This window comes from Aethalodelphis obliquidens, unplaced genomic scaffold, assembly GCF_003676395.1.
Source record: "Aethalodelphis obliquidens isolate GAN/ISIS:26980383/991018 unplaced genomic scaffold, ASM367639v1 scaffold8, whole genome shotgun sequence".
In the NCBI taxonomy this organism is placed as follows: Eukaryota; Metazoa; Chordata; class Mammalia; order Artiodactyla; family Delphinidae; genus Aethalodelphis; species Aethalodelphis obliquidens.
Genome location: NW_020837952.1, coordinates 52699244 through 52713175, shown reverse-complemented (window position 1 = coordinate 52713175; position 13932 = coordinate 52699244). Strand labels below are relative to the sequence as shown.

The 13932-nt window shown below is 50.7% G+C and overlaps 1 pseudogene; it reads right to left on the bottom strand.

Annotated features, from left to right (window-relative positions):
• Positions 1–5097: 5097 nt before the first annotated feature.
• LOC113620970 (heterogeneous nuclear ribonucleoprotein A1-like) lies at positions 5098–9643 on the bottom strand (annotated as a pseudogene).
• Positions 9644–13932: the final 4289 nt, after the last annotated feature.

Below are 13932 nucleotides of genomic sequence, written 5' to 3'. Positions count from 1 at the left end.
GTATGCTAACGCATATATATGGAATCTAAACAAACAAAAAAATGGTACTGATGAACCTAGTTGCAGGGCAGGAATAAAGAGGTAGACATAGAGAATGGACTTGAAGACAGGAGGTGGGAAGTTGAAGCTGGGGCAAAGTGAGAGTAGCATCGACATATATACACTACTGAATGTAAAGTAGTTGGCTCGTGGGAAGAAGCAGCACAGCACAGGGAGATGGCTCGGTGCTTTGTGATGACCTAGAGGGGTGGGATAGGGAGGTTGGGAGGGAGGCTCAACAGGGAGGGGATACGGGGACATGTGTGTGCATATGGCTGATTCCCTTTGTTGTGCAACAGAAACTAACACGGTATTGTAAAGGGATTATACTCCAATAAAGATCAAAAAAAAAAAGAAAAGAAAAAAAGGAAAAAAAGAAAATGACCCATGTTCTAGATTTGTCTTTTTTCTCCTGATTAGATTCTGGTGAAACATTTTTGGCAAGAATACTATGTGGTTATGTTAAACCTCCGCATAAGGTAAATAAGGAAACTGAGATCCAGTTAGCTGGCGGCAGAGTTTAGATGCTTTTTATTACCAGATTTTTAATTTGCCTTTATTAGGCCTATGACTGATTATGTAGGACTTTTAGGAAAAGTGCCTTTGTGTCAAGTGGGAGATGCTCACTAAACAAAGGGAGACAGACTTATAAACGATGCTATTCCTTCTTTATAAAGCCTGGTGGTTAAACACATCTAGACCTGGCTTTGAATCCCGTTAGTAATAAGCCATGTGACCTGGTCAAGTCTATTACTGTCTCTGTGCCTGGGTTTTCTTATCTGTAAAATGGGGATAATTATAGTATCTACCTCCTAGCTTGTGTGAAATCAAATTATCCATGTCAAATATTTAGCATTGTGCCTGGCTTGTTATAATTGTTTGATAAAAAGTAATTATTTCCGTGGATATGTTTTTTTTAAATTTGTAACTGATATTTTCTTTTTAATAAAAAGTGACATATAAAAAACAGAGTTTTTAAAAGAAGCTTTTCCATGTGATTTGTCAACTATTTTTTTCTCAATCACTTCTTTCCTCTAAGCTATTCTTTTTTTTCTGTTTTAATATTTTAAAAATTGAAGTACAGTTGATTTACAATGTGTTAATTTCTGCTGTACAGCAAAGTGATTCAGTTATACATACATATATACATCTTTTTAAAAAATATTCTTTTCCATTATGGTTTATCATATGATTTTAAAAATATATTTATTTATTTTTGGCTGTGTCGGGTCTTAGTTGTGGCATGCGGGCTCTTTGTCGCATTGTGCGGGTTTCTCTCTAGTTGTGGCTCATGGGCTCCAGAGTGCGTGGGCTCTGTAGTTGTGGTGTGCAGGCTCAGTAGGTGTAGCATGCAGGCTCATTTGCCCTGTGGCATGTGGGATCTTAGTTCCCCGATGAGAGATTGAACCTGTGTCCCCCACATTGGAAGGCGGATTCTTGACCACTGGACCACCAGGGAAGTCCCTATCATAGGATACTGAATATAGTTCCCTGTGCTATACAGTAGGACCTTGCTGTGTATCCATCCTATATGTAAAAGCTTACATCTGCTAACCCCAGCCTTCCACTCCAGCCCTCCCCCAACCCCCTCCCCCTTGGCAACCACCAGTCTGTTCTCTACGTTGGTGATTCTGTTTCTGTTTCATAGGTAGGTTCATTTGTGTCATATTTTAGATTCCACATATAAGTGGTATCGTATGGTATTTGTCTTTCTCTTTCTGACTTACTTTGCTTAGTATGACACTCTCTAGTTGCATGTGGATATGTTTTTATAATTATGATGATTGAGAAATGAGTGCCCTGGTCCTGCCCCCTGCCGCCTTCTCCTCTCCCTGAAGTGAGTGAGCAGGAGGGAGGTAGAGGTGGGGAAGACCTGGAACTTGAGCGAGCCCCGCACAGGAGGAAAGGCATGGCCTGAATCTGGAATGTCACAGGATTCTCTGCAAGGCACAGGACTCAGGGCTTGGGGACACTGGGGCGCAGTCCACGCTGTGGACCATGTGAAAGACGTCTGAGGAGGTTGCTGCTCTAAGCCTGGAGCCATGATCTTCCCCCAGAGCCCCTGGGAGGGTGGGCATTCATTGTACACCTGAAACTAATACAAACTTCTATGTCAATTATATGTCAATAAAACTGGGGAAAAAAATGAGTAAAAGAGTGGAGTGGCTGAGAGGAGGGATTGTTTCTCACCTCAGCATCACCCGGTGCATCCTGACAGGCGCCCCCGTAACCATCGCTGCTCTTTCCCAGGTCCCTCTTCTTGTGGCGGCTGCCTCATCTCTCCTTCCTCTCTGTCCTCGTCAGCCCACTTCCTTCCCACATTCCTCCCCAAGTGCCTTTCAACTTGCACACCTGCTGTTTCCTACACACGCGGGGGAGGGGACCTCAATTCTGCCTGCCGCGATGAGGACCCCCACTTTACAGATGAAGAACCAGGGCTCCCAGAGCTGGTGAGGCAACAGGGAGTCAAGGTTAGACCAGGGGACACAGGAATTGTGGCGAGGGGTGAGGACCGCGCCTCGTTCGTCTGTGTCCCCTTGGAGTGGGGCACGTCTGCAGCTGGACGGGGTGCCTGACTGGCCGTCTCCTCAGGTTTCCCAATGAGCCACCTGCTCGCCTCACCACACAGGCAAGTCCACTTTGCTGCCCATCAGCAGAGCCACTCCGGAGGCTCTTTGGAGGATTGCGGTGGACGCTGGGTGGGCCCCCTGAGATTCTAGATCTTTCTCATCCCAGATGAGTTACTTACTGGGAAAGTCACTCTCCCTCTGGGCTTCATCAGACTCCTCTGTGAGATAGAGATGTTGGATTAGATCAGAAATCCTGACCTCAGAGGCCTCCAGGGGGCCCGGCAGGCAATGTGAGTAAGGGAAGTTAAGGGGTAGGGACTGTTGTGGCCCATGGGTCCCGTCCAAAGGGAGCAGTTGGAACTCAGCTCCAGCCAGCTCTTGCCATGAAAGACACCCTCTTTTATTTATTTATTTTAAAAAGAGATGAGAAATTTCACAGGTTATTTATTTTTTTTTTTGGGACATTGACAATAAACTCAATCGAAAAAAAAAATCCCCTTACAAGACTTGACATGGCCCGCGAGCTGCCAGTGTGAGCCCTGTGGGTTACCTGGGTCTTCCACTCCCTCCTGTTCTCCATCCGGTTCTCTGATGGTTTGGTGGGTCTGTGATTCCTGGGCGGGTCAGGTGGGGTTGATCTGGGATGAGATTTCAGAGATGGCAATTCCTGACTCCTGTCCTTCCACACATCCCCACGCTGTCATGTGTCACCCGACATTCCCAGGAGGCCACACATTGCACCAAACAAACATTCCGTGTGCTGAGTGCTCAGGGACCAGTGTCATCCTGTGCCACTGTCATCATTCTACCCAGGTGAGGTCTTCAAGGATGAATCATTGTGGGCCAGCCCTGCAGGTTTCACGGAGACTGGAGCCCTGTAGGTTTTTACTAACAAAAAGTAAAGAAAAATTCTGATTGTTCCCTGTGTGTCAGAGAGGACGAGGGCTCTGACTTATTCCTGGACGCATTCTCAGAGCCTCAGAGCCTAGTACATAGTAGGCTCATAGCAGGGGAGGGTCACGGTGACTGTAATCCCTGCGGGGGGCAGAGGCAGGACTTGAAGGTGGAAATTCTGAGCCCAGATTTCCGAGGCCTGAATGAAAGCAAATCAGGATCAAACAGCATGGGGCGCACTAAGAGTTTGCCTTAACTATTTTTTTGTTTGTTTTTAAAAAAATTATTTATTTGGCTGCACTGGGTCTTAGTCACAGCACGTGGGATCTTCGTCTCGGCGCACGGGCTTCCCTCTCGTTGTGGCACGTGGGCTTAGTTGCCCCGCGGCATGTGGGATCTTAGTTCCCTGACCAGGGATCGAACCTGAGTCCCCTGCGCTGGAAGGTGGATTCTTAACCACTGGACCACCAGGGAAGTCCCTTAACTCTTAATTATATATGTTTTTAGAGTAATCTTTAAATGGTTACTTTTAAAGTACTCAAAAAATGGTATAGATGATCTTATTTGCAAAGCAGAAATAGAGACACAGATGTAGAGAACAAACGTATGGATACCAAGGGGGAAGGGGTGGGTGGGTGGGACGAACTGGGAGATTGGGATTGACATCTATACACTATCGATACTGAGTATAAAACAGATAACTAATGAGAACCTACTGTTTAGCACAGGGAACTCTACACAGTGCTCTGTGGTGACCTAAATGGGAAGGAAATCCAAAAAAGAGGGGATATATGTATACGTATAGCTGATTCACCTTGCTGTACAGTAGAAACTAACACAACACTGTAAAGCACTTATACTCCAATAAAATTAATAAAAATAAATAAAAAATAAATAAAAGTACTCAAAGCCACACAAGCTTGTAAGTTTTGAAGCCCAGAGCACTTTTTTTTTTTAAATTATGGTAAAACTACATAACATAATATTTACCATTTTAACCTTGTTTTTTTCAAGAGGGTATTCAATTGTTTATTTATTACACATGATAATGGATGATACACAAGCTTCATTCCCATCTATATCTGGTACCATAATCCAGTTTAGATATATTGCATAGGGTGTGCCAACAATCATATTAATAATCAAAAAACTCCATGACTTGGCTTGGGTGACCCTCTTCACGGTGAACTCCAGGTCACAACGCAGTAACTGTCAGTTCAACTACGCCAAGGTTTCGGAAGACAATAGCTTCTCCACCAGAGCAGGTTGTAAATAAATTTTGAATGGAACCTGGCATCACTCTGAAGGAATACTAACTTCACACTGTTGGGGTAGTTTACCAAAATGGCTTCAGAGTACACTAACTGTACACAGCACATTTAAAAAGAAGACACAGGGCTTCCCTGGTGGCGCAGTGGTTGAGCGTCTGCCTGCCGATGCAGGGGACACGGGTTCGTGCTCCGGTCCGGGAAGATCCCACATGCCGCGGAGCGGCTGGGCCCGTGAGCCACGGCCGCTGAGCCTGCGCGTCCGGAGCCTGTGCTCCGCAACGGGAGAGGCCACAGCAGTGAGAGGCCCGCGTACCGCAAAAAAAAAAAAAAAGAAGACACATTTATTCAGCGTCACGATCAGACTACTACATTTAGCCGTCAACAGCATGGGTGCAAAAAAATAAAAATTCTACATTAAAACCCTTTGTTGGAATGCTTTCCACTTTCCACAGAAGAGAAACTAAAATAAACTTTTATACAATTAGTTACAAATACAGTCCTCGAGTTTTTTGCCCATACACGTGAGTATTGTCTAAAACATGTCTTTGTAGCAGCGAGGCCCTGCCAGCGCTGTTTGGCTGAGCTCACAGATCTGCTGTAACCTGGAGCTTCCCTGTCACTGCTCTGGGTCTCCTCTCCTGCTAAGCTTTGTTTCCTGGCAGTCATCAAAACCTTCTGCCACTGCCGTAGCTACTGCTGCCGGTAGAACCGCCACAGCCACCCTGGTTTCGGGGTTTGGCAAAGTATTGGCCTCCACCACCATAGGGGCCAGAACTTCTGCCTCCAAAGTGTCCTCCTTTCATGGGCCCAATATTTGAAGGTTGATTGTTGTAACTGCCAAAATCATCGTAGCTTCCACCACCTCCAAAATGGCTTCCATCGTTACCAAACCCATTATAGCCATCCCCACTGCCACCATATCCATCACCACTGCGGCTGCCACCAAAGCCAGCTCGGCCACTGAAGTTTCCTCCACGACCACCACCAAAGTTTCCAGAACCACTTCGACCTCTTTGGCTGGATGAGGCACTAGCCATCTCTTGCTTAGATAGGGCTTTCCTTACTTCACAGTTGTGGCCATACACAGTGTGGTATTTCTGAATGACAGTCTTGTCTACAGAGTCATGGTCATCAAAGGTTACGAAGGCAAAGCCTCTCTTTTTGCCACTGCCTCGATCAGTCATGATTTCAGTCAGTTCAGTTTTCCCAAACTGTTCAAAATAATCTCTTAGGTGATGTTCCTCAGCATCTTCTTTAATGCACCAATAAAAATCTTTTTCACAGTTGAGTGGGCACCAGGTCTTTGAGAATCTTCTCTTGAGACGGCCCTCTCTGGTTCCACAACTCTTCCATCCACCTTGTGTGGCCTTGCATTCATGGCCGCATCCACCTCCTCCACAGTGGCATATGTGGCAACCCCAAACCCTCTGGAGCGCCTGGTGTCTGGATCCCTCATCACCACACAGTCTGTGAGCGCTCCCCACTGCTCACAATGGCTCCTCAGACTGTCATCGGTTGTTTCAAAGCTCAGACCTCCGATGAAGAGATTCCTCAGCTGTTTGGGCTCTTTGGGTGACTCTGACTTAGACATGACGGTAGTGGAGGCGGGGGGGAGACGTCAACGATGCTTACTCAGCGGCGTCCACGGGCAGAAAGGTCATTTTAACCATTTTTAAGTGTACCTTTCAGCGGCACTAAGTACATTCACATTCTTGGGCAACCGTCACCACCATCCACCTCCAGAACTTTTTCATCATCCCCAACTGAAACTCTGTTCCCATTAAACAATATGCCAATTAGATTTTATGGCTTAATGATGGGTCGGTGGTGGGGGTCTGGTCAGGTGGAATGGGCTTCTATGGGAGTTGGTGGGTATCCCATTGCTGGAGGTGAGCAAGCAGACTGGTGTCAGATACAGGGATTAGCTGAATGGCACTAGTCTATGACTCTGTACTGGTCTTTACCAGGATTCTGTCGGAGGATGAGACAAAAAGCCTCACTTGTTGCTGAGGTGGGAGGTTTTGCTGTGTGGGTTTTTTTGTGTGTCCCAGGGGACATGATTTGACCTGCAGTTTACCTGGATTAAAAAAAAGCTGTCCAGTAATGAGGCTGCATCATACCTCACACAGTCCACAACCTCATCAGGCCAGTGTGAGTCCAGACCTGAGACATGGTGAGTTCATTCCTGCTTCTGCCCATTCCATCACTTTCCAGAATACATGATAACCCCCCTCCACCCCTGCAAGAGGGTGCAGACACTGTTGGTTGTCTGCTTAACAGCCATCCCCCTGCCCCCTCGATGACAGACCTTCACTTTGTTGGGGATTCAGATGTACTCAGGGAACGTGTGGCCAGTGCCAGGGCATGAATCATGATCGTTCTAAGGTGTGGACTCTGAGCCATGTTGTGGTTGTTCCATTCCTCTTTGCCTCTGTAATCATGGCGGTAAATTCCAAGATGGGTGGATGACTTGGTCAGGAGCTCAGGAGTGGCTTGTCTGAGCTGAGCCCTGAAGGGTGAGTGAGTTAACTGGGGGTTGGGGTTGGGGTGGGGCAGTGCTAGAGAGAACAGCATGTACAAAGGCCCTGTGGTCAGTAGGGTATGAAACTTCTGAGGTGAGAAAGCCAGCCTGTATGTCTAGAGTGCAGAGAATCTGGAGAGGGTGGCAGGGCCCAGACCCCAGAGGCCTTGTGGGATGGGCCAGGAAGTGGGTCTTTAACTCAAGAACAAGTGAAGGGTTTTAGGTGTGTGTGTTGGGGCTTGGGGGTGCAGGTGTTATAAAACATGGTCAGATTCGCCTTTTGAGATTTATTCTGATTGTGTGTGAGGAAATCACTGGGGGGAAGGCAGAGTTGATGCTTTAATCTAACTTTATGTCCAGTAAAAGCCCAAAATCCTCCACAGTTTCAGAGATCCCTGGACACTTATGTTTTCACCACTTCCCCTGCCATTCTTGCTTCTTCCTGAGCGATTTCTGCTCAGTACTGTGCTGACTCAGACATGAAACTTCACCCCTTCTCCATTTCCATAAAACCCTCCTCTTGACAAATACTGGTGAGTGGAACATAGATCTCGGGGTCATAGAGAGGGGTGATATCAGGTCCCACACAGAGGACACTTCACAAGGCATCTTAGATAAGTCTATTCTTCCAGACCTTTCGGGGATACTCTGTTCCCTCCCCTCCCCCAGTCCAGTAGTTCATCTCCAGATCTTCCCCCAACCCTTTGCCTGGTCACCTCGGCTCCTCTCTCCTCCTCCCCTTCGCTTGTCTCTGGGCTCCCCTCCCCCCTACCAGGGGGCATTGGAACTGTAGGATTCATCTCCTCCTGACACACAGAGCAATTCCGCTCTCCCCAGCTCCCTCTCCAAGCTTGCAGATCCCAAGTCACAGTTCACAAACCTGACCATGACTTCTGTTCATTTTCTCCTACGCCTGCCTTTGATGGAGACCAGCCTCCCATTTGCAGCCTTTTTGCAGCCTTTTTGACACCTCTGGCGGTTTTGTTAACTTTCTTGTTACTTTCAAGCATGAAAAAGTCCAAAGTTAAATCTCACATCTGATTGAACACCCACCTCCTCAGTTCCCAGGGCCTTACTGGAGAGACTTGGGGGGGATGGGGTGGCCTGCTCCTTTACCCCCCACTTCCCCCTGTCCTTTGGGTCCCTTTCTTCTCTGGTGGGCTATGGTGGGGACAAGAAACACAGAAAGGGCCTCATCTCTTATCAGGTGGCACTGCCGTGGTCCTTTCTGTGTGATGTCCCTGCTTCTGTGGCCCTCATTGGTGGCTCTTGATGTCCCCTGTGTGGCAGGTGTCTATGCAGTCTGGATAGACGGGCGATGGAAGGAAGGAGGCTGTACTGGCATTTGTGTTGGATGAATGAGTGGCGGGATTGTGGATGGATCGGTGGTGCACAGATGGGGGGAAAGGGACACCGAGAGATGGAGGAGGGAATGGAAGGCATTGGGCGTTCGCACCTGGAGGTCTCTGACTGCCCCTGTCTGGCCCTCAAGCTCCATGGCAACATCTGAGAAGGCTCAGCAGTACCCATTCTTGATCCTCAGTGGGTGGGCAATGGGTAGAGGACGTGGTGGGAGAGTAACCGGGGAGGGGTGAGGGAGAGAGGGGATGGGTCTTCTCACCGCAACTTGGGGTCTAAAAGCTAAGATTCCAAGTGCCAGGGAGGGTGGGGCAAATGGGACTCAAACAATTTGAGAGTCTGGGTTTGCAGGTGTCAGAGGGAAGAACAAATTTGACTCCATATTGGATCTGTTTCCTTTAACCTGTGTATTCTATTGCTTTTGCTACAAGTTAATCACTAAAAGAATGTTGTCTATAACCTGAAATATACGGGATAACCTATTCTCAAGGCTCTGACCTTTACAGGTATAACACTTTTCCATTCATATAGAGCTAAGAAGTTGCAGAACGGAGAATAACATTTGTCTTGTTGGAGGTTTATAGGAACATCGACCAGATCTATAAGCTGCAAGAATAAAGGTTTCCGGCACCAAGAAGTTTACAACAACCAGCCACGCCCCCTCCCCTTTTAGTATAAAAGAAGCCTGAATTCAAACCCCGGTAAGATGGTTCTTTGGGACACTAGGCAGCATCTTCTTGTTCTGCTGGCTTTCAGAATAAAGTCACTATTCTTTGCCCCAACAACTCATCTCTCGAGTTACTGGCCTGTTGTGTGGTGAGCAGTATGAGCTTGGACTCAGTAACACAGAGTTGAGGTGGGAAGTGGGAGCAGACTGTGTCCACAAGGGAGAGACCAGTGCAGAAGCCTGGGGTCAAGAATGGCCACGTGCGCAGTGGTTGAGAATCCGCCTGCCAATGCAGGGGACACGGGTTCGAGTCCTGGTCTGGGAAGATCCCACATGCCACGGAGCAACTAAGCCCGTGGGCCACAACTACTGAGCCTGCGCTCTAGAGCCTGTGAGCCACAACTACTGAGCCCACGTGCCACAACTACTGAAGCCCCCTCGCCTAGAGCCCATGCTCCGCAGCAAGAGAAGTCATCGCGAGGAGAAGCCTGCGCACTGCAACGAAGAGTAGCCCCCGCTCGTCACAACTAGAGAAAGCCCACACACAGCAACAAATGCCCAACACAGGCAAAAATAAATTAATTAATTAAAAAAAAAAAAAGAATGGTCACGTGTGGTGAAGGTGAAGGCCGAGGCCTGTGGGAGCTTGGCGGGTGCCCTGGCCGATGGTGAGCTCAGCTGTCCTCATCCCCTGCCCCTTTAGGTGGTGGGACTGCCCCAAACAGTGGGCAGGCGCAGTGGGGCTGGACAAACAGGCTGTACAGTTAGTTCCCAAGAACGAGCTGCTGGGGCACGTCTGGCTGGAATGAGAAACTGCCTCGGTAGGCGATGCAGTCCGATTATGATGCACAAAAGGTAAAGTATACTAACTCCTCATTGCATTGCAAAGTGTCCTGTAGGCAAAAAACCAAGACCAACAAAAAACGTGCAAATTCAGGTCCTGGGGAAACCGTGAGGAGGTCCTTGGTGGGAGAATGTTTATAACCTGCAGACCAGTTGGGGAGCATTAACATTCTGGGGGAGCCAGGGGTGCGTACAAGGGGCCAGGAGGTGTTTCCACGGAGGGACTCCCAGCTACCGTCCTTTCCCTGCTCCCTGCTGGGCAGGTTCCATGGGGGACCTGGATTCCAGTCCTGATTCTGCCACAGATTTGCTGTGTGGCTTTGACCAAGTCTCTGCATCACTCTAGGCCTGAGAAGGGACCCTGACTTGCTTCACCCTGGCAGCCCCCTTCCTGCAGGTGGCCGGAAGCTCCTGCAGACTAAAGGGCACGTCCCGCCCAAGCTCCCCAGGGGCAACCGGTGTGCTAGCAAGGAGGTGGCCCAGGGCCTTCCATGTCTGCTGACCTGGCCAGCAGGCATTTTCCCACTCCTGTGGCCCCTGCAGTGGGAGAAGAACCCTGGGACCCCATGTTGCCACTTCTGTTACGAGGATTTGTAGCCTCCCATTTTTTTCCCAGAGGGAGGATTGTGGAATTTGGGGGTTGAGGGAGCAGAAGAGCAGAGTGGGAGGAAGCCTCAGGGTCATTTAATCAATCTCCTTGGTTCATAGTTGGGGAAACTGAGGCCCAGGCAGGAAAGGGCTTGTCTCAAGTCAAACTGTAAATCAGTGGTGGTGTGGGCCAGAAGCTGTGTCTGCTGATCCCCCGCCAGGGCTTGGGGCCACACAGCCTCTGCCGGACAAATAAGGCCTCCACCCTGGCCTCGCTGAGCTCTCAGGCTGGGCTGAGGGCTGCCTCTTCCGGGGCAGGGAGGCCCCTCCCCTCCCTGGGCCACTGTTTCCCTGTCTGTGGTACCACAGTGGCCCAGCCTGGACTGTGGGGGGAAGAGGGGTGCAGGCTGCCCTAGGGCAGGGGCAGGGAGAGGCCACAAGATTCCTGAGCCAGAGGCAAAGGGAGAAGATGGGGCCATGTGAGGCTGCTTCCCTAGCTTGGTCCTGCTGCCCAGGGCGGGCAGAAGAGAGCCCTGCCAGCTCGCTGCCTTGATCTGCTCTAAAACATAGTAGGTGGCAGTGGGGACCAGGACAGCCCCTAGCCCAGGCTCTGGGTGCCTGTGGCCTCCTCGCCTCCACCTCCTTCCTGTTCTGCTCTGCTCCTGGCCCCAGTGGCTGGCCCTTCCTGGGCTCCCAAGGCCAGGTTGGCCCAAGGATGGATCAAACCACCCTCAAATCCCTAACAGGGGTGTGGAGGTGGGTGTTACATGTGGTCACTCCTCTGCAGAGCCAGTGTAGGTCAGAGGTGATGCTGTTCTAGGATGGGGTCCAGAGCAGAGTGGTCATGCCCTGGGAGGATGGCCAGAGGGGCCAGGACTTTGTATATCTGACCAACTGTGGACTGAACTGTGTCTCCCTCAACTTCAGCTGTTGAAGTCCTAACCCCTAAGACCTCAGCATGTGACTGGATTTGGAGATAGGGTCTTTAAAGAGGTAATTAAGGTAACGTGAGGTCACTAGGATGGGCCCTAATCCAGTATGACTGTGTAAGAAGAGGAGATGACGACACAGATACACACAGAGGGAAGACCATGTGAAGACACAGGGAGAAAACGGCCATCTGCAAACCAAGGAGAGAGGCCTCAGGGCAAACAGCCTGCTAGCACCTTAACCTCCATGCCCCAGAATTACGAGATAATATACTTCTGTTGTTTAAGCCCTCAGTCTGTGGAACTCTGCTATGGCAGCCCTAGCACACTAATACACTGGCCAAGGACTTTTGTGGTGTTTTCTGATGCAAGAGGTAGGCAGGGGTAGCTTGGAGGTGTCAATACTAGGTTTGCACAAACATTTGGATGGTTTGAGGAGACAGCGGGACTCAGACATCACTTTGGAGTCTGATCATTCTTCTTAATGTGAAATCTCCTCTTCCTCTTCCACTCCTGTCCTGAATAATTGGTTTAAAGCCATCAGATGGGACCAGGCAAGGCAGGCAGCTGCCTTGAGGCGGGGCTGGGCTGCAGTGGCCCCTAGTGGGGTGTTGGAGCCTGCACTGGGTGAGGAAAAGTCTGAGCAGGGGCTCTGGTGGTCCATCCAGGGATGTCGGGACCCAAACAAGGTGAGGACACCTACAGGGCTGGGGCAGCGGGGGCAGTGGGAGACTGGCTACTGATGGGACTGAGCAAGTAAGTCTGTACACAAAGGGCAGCAGGAACCAGGCTTCTCACTGTTATCGAAGGGGGGCATAGGGAACGGGGAAAACTAGAAGGAATCTCAGATATTGGGTTGTGATTGCAGTTGTTGGTGTAAACTTGGGCTTTTCTGCCTATACGGGTAGAACTAGACATACACCGGGGTCTGAACTCGGCGTCCGCTGAGCAGGCCCACAGGAACGAGTGCCCCCCGGGCTTCGCAGGAGGCACTCAGAGCTCCCTTTTGCCGGCCCTCCCGGCTTGTCAACTCGGTGGTGCCGGCCCCACTGGCCCTGTTACATGCAGCGCTGCTGCCATCTCGTGGTCGCTGTGGGACACTGTCCTGAGCCAGGGTCGCCCCTGGAGAAGGGGTTGGGGGCGCTTCCCAAAGCTCCCCACTGTGCGTCAGCAGAGCCCGATCCAGGACCAGCGGGCAGACCCTGCCTCTCTCTCATTGCCGGGATCAAGACACTCCGGCCCCACTCAGGGGCAGCAGCTCAGACCCAAGAGAGGGGCACAAGGGCCCTGTTGTTGGAACTGCTGTCTGGGAGGCAGCGAGCACCCTTGCGAGCTGGGAGAGCAATACCAGAGGCTGAGCTGGGGTCTCTGAAATTACCCAGGAGTTGGCGGGGCAGTGCCCCTGGCTGGGTGTCAGATGCAGAGGCCGTTCTGGATGGAGGGGGTACCATCCATGACAACATGTTTGGAACATTTCCTTGACAGATGTTGTGGTACTGGTCCTCTCAGTTAACCCTCATGACAACCCTATGAAGCAGCAACTGCTATTAGCCTATTTACAAGTGAGAAAGTTGAGGCACAGAGACGTTAAGTAATTTGCCTAAGGTCACACAGCTCAGAAGGGCAGCATCATGATTTGCTGTTGTATGACAACTGGAGAGGCTGGATGTTGATACTGGGATTGGGGGGTGGGGTCAGCGTCCAGGCCCAGGGTTGGGTCTGGGTGGGGGCGGGGGTGGTCAGGGAAGCAGGGAGGGTGCAAAGAGGGTGGAGGCCCTGCTAAGGGGCTTCTAGGTAGCTCTGGTCAGAGCTTCCTCCAGGCTCCAGGGACTGCCTCCCAGGTGGCCCCTCCCTACCCACCTGCCTGCCTCCACTCAACCTCCCTACACCCCTGGCCAGATGCCATTTCCGAGGCAGAGGGCCCTGCAGGAGCGACTGGTGCCTGGTTAATCCTGACGCAGGGGCCGCAGCCCAAGGCTCCCGCCTGCAGCTGGTCCTCTTTTACGTGGGGCCGCATGACTTCCCGCTGCTGTGATTGGCCCAGGACCTGTGGCCTCAGACACTGCCTGGTGCCAGGAAACCCAGCCTGGCCAGCACCAGTGGCTCCTGCCGGGGCTCCCTCACCCAGCCCAGCCCAGCCCAGCCCAGCCCAGCCCCAGGTGCCTTCTCTCTGGAGGGGTCCTCAAGGTGGGGCCGTCCAGAGCTGCGCCCTCCGGGGAAGCCTGGACACCTTCACGGCAGGGCTCTTTGG